This window comes from Orycteropus afer, unplaced genomic scaffold, assembly GCF_000298275.1.
Source record: "Orycteropus afer afer isolate SDZICR_OR568_19922 unplaced genomic scaffold, OryAfe1.0 scaffold00021, whole genome shotgun sequence".
Classification (NCBI taxonomy): domain Eukaryota; kingdom Metazoa; phylum Chordata; class Mammalia; order Tubulidentata; family Orycteropodidae; genus Orycteropus; species Orycteropus afer.
In genome coordinates this window covers 18,892,256-18,901,664 of record NW_006921608.1, presented here as the reverse complement: position 1 = coordinate 18,901,664, position 9,409 = coordinate 18,892,256, and the positions used below count along the sequence as shown (strand labels likewise).

The 9,409-nt window shown below is 41.1% G+C and overlaps 1 pseudogene; it reads right to left on the bottom strand.

Moving 5' to 3' along the window:
- Window positions 1-6,178: 6,178 nt before the first annotated feature.
- Window positions 6,179-6,817, bottom strand: LOC103191949 (annotated as a pseudogene).
- Between the last annotated feature and the right edge of the window lie 2,592 nt (window positions 6,818-9,409).

Genomic DNA, 9,409 nt, shown 5'->3' with positions numbered 1-9,409 from the left:
GGGGTCCAAGATTATCTTCTGTGTCTGTGTTAATTGGTTTCCCTTTTCTTTGTTGAAGAGGGTCTGTGCAATCCTTCTGCCTAGTCCGCCATCTTGCCGGAACCTCAAAATCCAGAAATTTTTGACATGAATTTTCAAACGGTCCACTGTGATGTTGATAGTCACTTAACCCTCTTTTTATCCAATAATTTACAGCATTAGAAGAAAATTTTTAAAATAAAGTTTATATTTGAATTTGGATAGTAACACAAAAATTTATATTGAAAACTAGTAAGTAAAAAAATTTGATTTGGAACATAAAATTTTGTTATTCAGGTCTAAGGTAGTCAAAATACTACTATTTACAAGGCAGTCAGAAATAAGTTTCTTCATTGGTTGTAACCAATATTTGTTGGTGGGCCCCTCACGGATTTCCATGAATGTTTTTTGTCTTGAAATAATACTTAAAAACTTGTATACTTACTTTCCGTCCATTGATGCTGCATCTTCACAGTTCATTGGACTATGGCTGATACCTGATGGGAGTGAAAACAATGGCAAAGAGAAATACAGAAATAAAGGCATGCTCAGTCTAAAGACGTGTTTTGGTTTGCTTTGCACAGGACTAGATATGTCACTGTTCATGTGATTCTAGTGCCACTAGCATGTTCTTATGTGGTCACCAAGAGAGAAATGATTGTGGGGTTATACCTAATTGGTCTGAAATGAAAAGGAAAATTTAATTGTTACTGTATACAAAATTAATAAAATGGAATCAATTTCATTTAGTGCCCTGCCAATTCCCTTCCATTGTGGTGCTCACTTTTCCTTTTATCCTGTGTTCTTCGCATCTGTGAATCTTTGCTTTGGACAAATAGTGCCCTGTTTGTTGATGCCCTAAGCACATGCTTATATTGCTTATTGGATGATGTGTTCCTGGTCCTGACTAAGGTTACGTTTCAATAAGAATGAGTCCATCTAGAATCAAATTCTGCCACCCCCTAGCTCAAAATTCTTATTGCCTTTATAGGTACCCAGTTTGTGGTCCTACAGTGTAAGTGTCAAGCTGGATCAGACTGAAGCTTGCCTTTAAGTAATGTGTTTTAGCTGATAGACTTCCTTCCCATGAATAAGTCTAAAGTCAGAACAGTTCTCTTGGCCTGGGACACAATGGAATGATTTCATCCTCCTGCCCTGCATTGAACAAGCTCTGGTGATAGTGGTTAAGGCATGATGTAGCTGCTAATCAACAGGTCTGTGGTTCGAATCCACCAGCTGCTGCTCCATGGAACAAAGATAGGTCAATCTGCTTCTATAAAGATTTACAGCCTTGGAAACCCAGTGGCGGTCACTATGAGTTGGAATCAACTTGATGGCAGTGAGTTTGGTTTTTTGGTTTGCATTGAGATCTCAGAATGCCTCATCACGATGATCATGTCAGTTAGAATATTGTCGTATCTATAATACAAATTATAGAACACCTGCTATTTTCTTGGCTCTTTATATAATTTATTTTGTTTAATTCTCACAGCTAAAGAAATAGGGACAGAGATGTAAAGTTATTTAATCAAGGTCACACAACCTGACTTTTGAAATTTGGTCTACATGCAACGCTCGTGTTCATTTTACTGTCACACTGTATTTTACACAGTACTATTATTTACCTTAATGTTAACTTCTCCCCTACTTATTAAAAAAAAAAAAATCTAGGATAAGAGTAGGAATTCACTTTATTTGATTTTTTAATTAATTATAAGGATTTGGTAGACAAACTTACTCAACCTGATGACTTAAATTCTTGTCTGTGGGCAATCTTTCCAGCTCAGGGTCTATGAGTGTACATCAATTTATACTACTGTTGCTAGTTTTCATTATTCTACATTAATTGTAATTCCCCACTGTGTATAGAATCTATCTGTACTTTCTTAACATTCTCCAGCAACTATCCTGTATACACAGAGAAGATGAGATGTGAGTGTGAAAGAAAACACCTAGCTCTGGTGGCATAGTGCCTAAGGCCCTTGACTGCTAACCAGAAGGCTGGTGGTTCAAACCCACCAGCCACTCCTCAGAAGGAGGTTGGGCAATCTACTTCTGTAGCGATACTGCCTCGGAAACCCAAGGAGGGGTTGCTATAGTCACATCCAACTCGGCGGCAGTGAGTTGAATTTAAAGAAGTAGTAGAATGGATTTACACGCTGGTCTTTGAAAACCAGGCCAATATCCACCACTCCAAGAACAGTTAAAAATCTACTTCTGAAAGATCATGGTCATTGGCAACTCTACAGAGTGCAGTTCTGCTTTGAAACACATGGAGTTGCCATGACTCAGAATCAACTCAATGACAATTTTTTTTTTTTTTTTTTAAAAAGGAAAGTTAAACTAAAAATCATAGACCCAAAGACTATTCAAGCCACTTGGTGTTTTTAGTCTCAACTTTAGTTCTACCTCTGTGATCTTGGATGAGACATTGAACCTTCTTGCTTTTCAGTTTTTTATCTAAAAATTGTGGCTAGTAAATAATTGATAAGCCTACTGTGTCTTTAGGAGCTCTGGCAGCGTAGTGCCTAAGGCACTTGATTGCTAACCAGAAGGCTGGCGGTTCAAACCCACCAGCTGCTCCTCGGAAGGAAGGTTGGGCAATCTACTTCCCTGGTGTTACCGCCTTGGAAACCCAAGGAGGGGTTGCTATGAGTCGGGTCTGACTCTACGGCACACAACAACAACAACTGTGCCTTTGGTTTCTATGGTATTGTTAACTCATTTTTTTTTTTTTTTTTAAAGATAGCTTTCTTAATTTAAGAGACACATAGTTAAATGAAAAGCATTGCAAAAATTTTGGTGAACTCATGGCTTGAGAAGTCAGATGGGCCTGGGTGTCAATCTCACCTCCCTCATATACTAGGTGGGGGTTGGGGCATTTGAATCATTTGAATGCATTGTTTATCTTCTCTGTCAATTTCTTCATGTTTAAAAATGGGAACAGTAATACAGCACTTACCTGGCAGGGATGCCGTGAGGGCAGAATGAGACTCCACACAGAGGCTACAGAATTTCAGAGCAAGTGAGAAAGCCGGGGTAGCCTTGAACAATGAGAACCAAATCCAAACGAAGCCCATTGCCTTCAAGTGGATTCCAACTCATATGACCACACGTGTTACAGAGCATGAATGCTCCATTTGGTTCTCTTGGCTATAATTTGTATGGGAGCAGATCACCACAGAACCACTTGGGTGGGTTCAAACTACCAATCTTTAAGTTAGCGGCCAATCACAAACTGCTTGCACCACCCAAGCTTCCCAAACAATGAGACCCACCAGAAAGACCCTCCTCTTCTAAATTACTTAACACCCTCTCTGGGCCTGCCTACTGCATTCCCTCCAAAGCCAGGAAGCTGCTTTGGGATAGACCAAACAGAAGAGGAGTTTCATTATTTAGGTCAACCTACACAAAGACTACTTTGCTCAAGCACTGGTGCGGGCTATAAGATGACAGTTAAATGCCTCAGCCCCATAGTGAGGAAGGCAGGCAAGACAAAAGAGATCTTTGGGAGACCCCTGTTGAGAGCAGAGAGACACTCTTCCTCCCATCAGACCTGAATACTGGCCCACCGAGCAGTCTTCTTAGAGCAGAGACTTTCCAGCTTCCCCCCACATGACCTCCAGTAAGAGATAAATTTATCAGCGCCTATGTCTCTTGGCACTTGTCTACATATATTTTTAATGCTACCAGTAATGATATAAATAAGAAAAATGGCCTTTCACATATACATAAACTGCTGGTGTAAATAACTGACTTGTGGCTGGTTTCTATATCAATGATAGCAGTGTGTCATTGTCGTCCCCTAAACTATTGTTTTTGTGTGTTCTAATTCTTGAATCAGTGCAGAGGAGGGGGAAATGAGTTAGTAAAATAACAGAATAGTATTGTTCTAGAATAAATTATGGTTTAAGCATAGAGAGTAGAGGTTATAGAGCTGAGTTTAAACCCAGCTCCTCTACTATTGGTTGTGAGAAATTGACCTCTATTTTTTCATCTGTAAAAGTGGTGGCTAATGACAATACATACATTGTTAGGACTATTTTGAGGATTAAATGAGTTAATAAATATGAAGCACATAAATAGTACCTGATTAGTGCCTACCAGAGTGTTGTGCCTACCATTGCATATACCATATGATCAGTAGTTCCACCACTAGGTAGGTATGTTTACTAAAAGGCATGTACTAGAATATTTATGGTAGCAGGATTTGTAATAGTCCCAAACTTAAAGCTATCCAAATGTCCATAAAACAGTAGAATGAATAAATAAATGCAGTATATTTACATAATAGAATATTCTACAAGAACAAGTTGTAAGTACTTAAACGAACTGTAAGTACGTGCAACCACACAGATGAATTTCACAAACACAGTACAGAATAAAGGAAACCAGATACAAGAGTATTAATGTATGATTCCATTTATATAAAGTTAAAAGACAGGCAAAACTACAGAGTAGGACACTGACTGTCCTAGCTGGGGCGCATGACGAGTAGCATGAGAAGGGCTTCCGAGGTACTGGGAATGACCTGTTTCTTCCTCTGGGTACTGACTATGTGGATATGCAGTTTGTGAAAATTCACCAAACTGTATTCTTGTCAGTTTTACACTTTCTTGTATGTCAATTATTTTTTAAAAAGAACCTAGTGAATAGAAGATGTGCAATAACTGTTAGATATTATTATTTAGAGCCAGATAGAGCAGGTTTTGAATCCTGGTTCTGTGGTCTTTGGGATCAGGAAGTCTCAAACTCTCTGTTTCTAAAATGGTAAACAGAGATGATACTTGATTTGAAGAGGTGCTAGAAGTTATTGGGAACTAGTGAGAGGAGATTTTTTTTTTTGATTTAAAAAATTTTTTTGAGACAAGATTATTTGAATGGTGTCAACCTCTTTGATATCCAGTAGCTGTCTTGCAGCAAATTTTCATTAAAATAGAAAAGAGTCACTTGAGTACATTCCTTAGATATGAAAATGTAAGGTCAGTAGACATCTATTACACCAGGGGGAATGTTATAAAAGGATTTTTATTAGTAGTCTGATAAAGATGGCATTCAACAATGCCTTTGGTATATATAACTTGTCCTGAGTAGGAGTTGGTAATTTTGCCAGTGGGTTCAAGATCCCCCTAAAAGAATAAAGACCTTGACCCTTCTCTTTTGGGGTTTAATGTCATTAGACACTAATGGATTAAGATGGATTGGACTGAAGTTTGCTGGCAAACAAATATCAATGGCCCTTGAATGGAATTTACCAGGGTCATGTCTGGACTAATGATCTGGATTTAAAACTGGGACTGGCTGGGTTCTCATGGGGAGGGGTAGCTAACAATGGTGACTGAGGCAGGACCCTGTCATATCCACTTACACTAGCACTGTTTCATGCTTAGCAATGATGCATTTGACCTAAAGATATAGACCTAACAATACAGAGGTACCAGTGTGGCTTGTGAGCAGCAAACATATCTCCATGCCAGGGAAGTAGGTATGCCCATGAGGTAGTCACCAAAGCAATGATGCTGATGGACTAATAGAACTTTCTTTTTCTTACATGGCATTTGGAAGTATGATTGATTCTTTAGAACTGAGAAAGGCAATAGAATGTTGGACCATATAGGGATAGGGAATGAGGAAAGTTAAGGAAGGCATACCAGACTTCTTGCTAGTAGTGACTTTGGGGGCTCAGGTGAGTCACTAGAAAAATAAAATAAATCAAATACTATTTGTACTTTAAGTGGGTGAAGCATATGTCCTAGTTACAGTTGTTGTGTGACACAACACAAAGTTGATTTCAATTCATATCATCCCTATAAGACCGAGAGGAACTGCCTCATGGAGTTTCCTAGCCTAGAATCTTTATGGCAGCTGACTATCAGGTCTTTTCTCCTGTGGAGCTGCTGGTTGGGTTCGAACCACCAACCTTTTGGTTAGCAGCTGAGCACGTAAACATTGTGCTACCAGGGTTCCTTGTTTAACAATAATAGTTATCATTTATTGGGCACTTGCTATGTATCTGGCAGGGAGGCTGCTCTTTGTCCAACAAAATCTGTTTTCTTCTTCCCAGACAAGTGACTAGACTTTCTTTCTTTCTTTCTTTTTGAGAGAGGAAGTTCAATTTATTGGCAGGCACAGGTCATTCAGGACAGTGCTCCCAAGACCTTCATGAATTCAGGGCCCGCCACTTATCCAAGGGGCCATGCTTTGGGATGTACTTGACTCCACAACTATCTGGGATGAGGCGTTTCTCAGCCACCATGTCTTCAAAGTCATTGTTAAACTTGGTAAAGCCCCACTTCTTAGACATGTGGATCTTGGCGCCCAGGGAACTTGAACTTGGCCCTGTGCAGGGCCTGGATCACATGCTCCTTGTTTTGAAGTGTGGTGTGGATGGACATGATGACTTGGCCAATGTGGACTCTGGTCACCACACCCTGGGGTTTTCCAAAGGCACCTCGCATACCTGTCTGGAGCCTGTCAGCTCCAGCACAGGATAACGTCTTGTTGATGCGGATGACATGGAAGGGATGGAGCCACACTCTGATATGGAAGCCGTCTTTGCCACAACTTTGCACCATGTACTTAGTGGCACAAATACTGCCAGCCTCCAGGGCTTCTGAGGAGAGCTGCTTTACTCATCAGAGACCATGTGGCCACAGCGTGGGAACTCATCCATTTTTTCCTTCTTTCGTCCCAGGTCAAAGATGCAGATCTTGGCATCAGGGACACCTTGACAGAAGCGGGACTTGGGGTAGGGCTTGTCCTTAAAATACTGGGAACATCAGGCAGGGCGGCAACCCATGGTGACACCGGGATCTTTGCTGCGCACCGAAGGCAAAACAGCTAGACTGTATTTCTTAACCTTGAAGTTAGGTGTGTGACCCAGGGGTGGATTACCCAATAAGCAAGGTAAGCATGAGCTCACTCGTGCTTACTTACTAATCTGTAGTGAACAGTTTCACATAGGGAACAAAGATATGGTGAAGAACATGTGAAACTGTTCACTACAGATTAGTAAGTAAGCACAAGTAAGCCCGTGCTTACCTTGTTTTCTGTGTACTCCATCCCAGTCAAAACAAACAAACAAAAAACCCAAAGGCACTGCTGTGGAGCCGGATCCGACTCATAGCGACCCCTCCTTGGGTTTCTGAAGCAGTATCACTGTGGAAGTAGATTGCCCAACCTTCCTTCCGAGGAGTGGCTGGTGGATTTGAACTGCCAGCCTTCTGGTTAGCAGTCAAGTGCCTTAGGCACTATGCTACCAGAGCTCCTAATTAGCTCCTAGGTGATGCTAATGTCATTGGTCTAGGATCTATATTTTGTTTTCCTTCTAGGAATTCTGATTTAATTGGTCCAAGGTGGGGCCCAGGAACATGGTATTAAAACAAACAAACAGCCCAGGTGATTCCAATTTGCAGCCCAGGTTGCAACCCACTTAGTGAGAGGAACGTTTTTTGGGGATGTCGGAATTCAGTTCCTTTCCTAGTGCCCATCAGAGAAGAAGGTGGTTTCTTCTAGCTCTTCTCAATAGCTTTGCCATCCTATCTTCTCATTGGCCACTTATGACAGTCTTTTGGTCACTTGTCTCTAACTATTGGGAGTACTTGTTTCATTCTTAAACTTAATTTTGGCCAGAACATTTTTTTTTTTTTGGACATCTTCTTTTTTAACTTATTTTGGATGCTGAATTTTGTCTCTGAACAAAATAATTCAAGATGGTGATGTATAGAGAAGCTGTTGTTGGCTCTTCCCAAAGTCTGCCTTTAGGGACCACATATTGATCACTTAAGCTTAAATACTACTGCAGCAGTCAAGTGTTCAGCCCTAAGACAGACGCTTGCCATTACTGAGATGGATGATGTAATAATTAAACTACTATTTTGTGCAATCAGTTTCACTTGAAGGTTCCAGAGCCTTAAAAACATCTGGTGTCAATTTGTTAGTGAACACAGCATTATTTTGCATTTATTAAGTGTTGATAATGCACTAGGTGTTGTACAGAGTAGAGTTCCTGCTCAGAGGTCAAGAAGGAAGGCAAGTATGCCTCAATAGAGAGAAGGCGAAGCTTACAATAGTTTTTACAATAGAATTTTTCCTAAAAACTGATTTTTACCTATGTTAGTTAAAAATTTAGGATTTGGGAAAAAGCTATCATTTATATAAATTTTCTGCAATTTGCAACATGTTTCTACATAGATTATAGAATTTAATTTCCACCTCAGCCCTCCTGCATTGTGATACAGTCAGCCACAAGCAACAGAAAATTGTATTAATCAATAAGGAAATTTATGATTGTCTTAACTCTGAATCTAGAGGCGTGGTGGGCTGGGGGTTGCTAATCCAGCAGCTTGGTGAGGACTCATGTTTCTTTCTGCCTTTCTGCTCTGTCGTTTACAGCACTTCTACTCTGTAACCCATGGGGGCACCAGGAGTCTGAATCGATTAGATGGCAACGATTTTGGTTTTCTTTTTGGTGGGCTTTGTGGAAATTTTTATCTTAACCCAGTGAGAAACAGATAATCTACCTTCACTTGCCTCCTTCCCTTTAAAAGCCCCACATGGCTTGGGTGGTGCTGCCCTTCCCTGCTAAGGATACTGTGCTTCTTGGGATAAAAGACTAGAAAAGGCCTTTATGGTCCTCCAGGAGGCCCAATAAGAACGGAGGGTGCCTCTCTGGTTTTCCAATCAGTTCCCTCAGCAAACATTCTGATTTTGTCCACCTTTAACATCCCTTCTGTGGAGTCTTGGTGGCTGCGGTGTAGTAAATTACCTGGTATGGCTTTTCTAGCCATAAGTCTTTATAAACTCCAGGGTGGAATGTGCTGCGAGAAACTGAGTAGCTTCTGATTGTTAAAATCATCCACCTGGGGTATTTCTGTTGGGAGCAGCACAAAGTAATGTTCTGGGAAGTTCGCTCTCTCTTACGTGCTTAGAATTCTGATGTTATGATTGGCTAGTTTGGCCACTCTGCCAGGCTCAAAAGGAGGCCTGTGAGAGGCCGAAGTCTCTCTCTGACTGCTGACTGAGGAAGATGTGTTGCTGAGAAAGAGACACCAAGAGACATGCGCTGCTGCTGAGAAAGAGACACTGAGAGACATGCATTGCTGGGAGGTAGAGTAAGAGAGACTGTTGGGTGAGAGACGGCAGGCTGGGAGAGAGACTGAACGTAGTTCCTGAACTTGAATTGTAGCTTGGTGCTTCCCTAATAAACCCCATAATCTGTGAGTTCTGTGTGGCCACTGCAGTGAATTATCGAACCTGGCAGATAGGCTTTGGGTGCTGCAGGAGGAACAGTTGGTGTAAGGGCTGGAGGGAGGCAGCATGTCTGCCCTTGCAGGAGTGGGCCTTGAGCTACTGATAGTGATTCTGTCTTCCTCTTGTGCTGTTCAAGGAG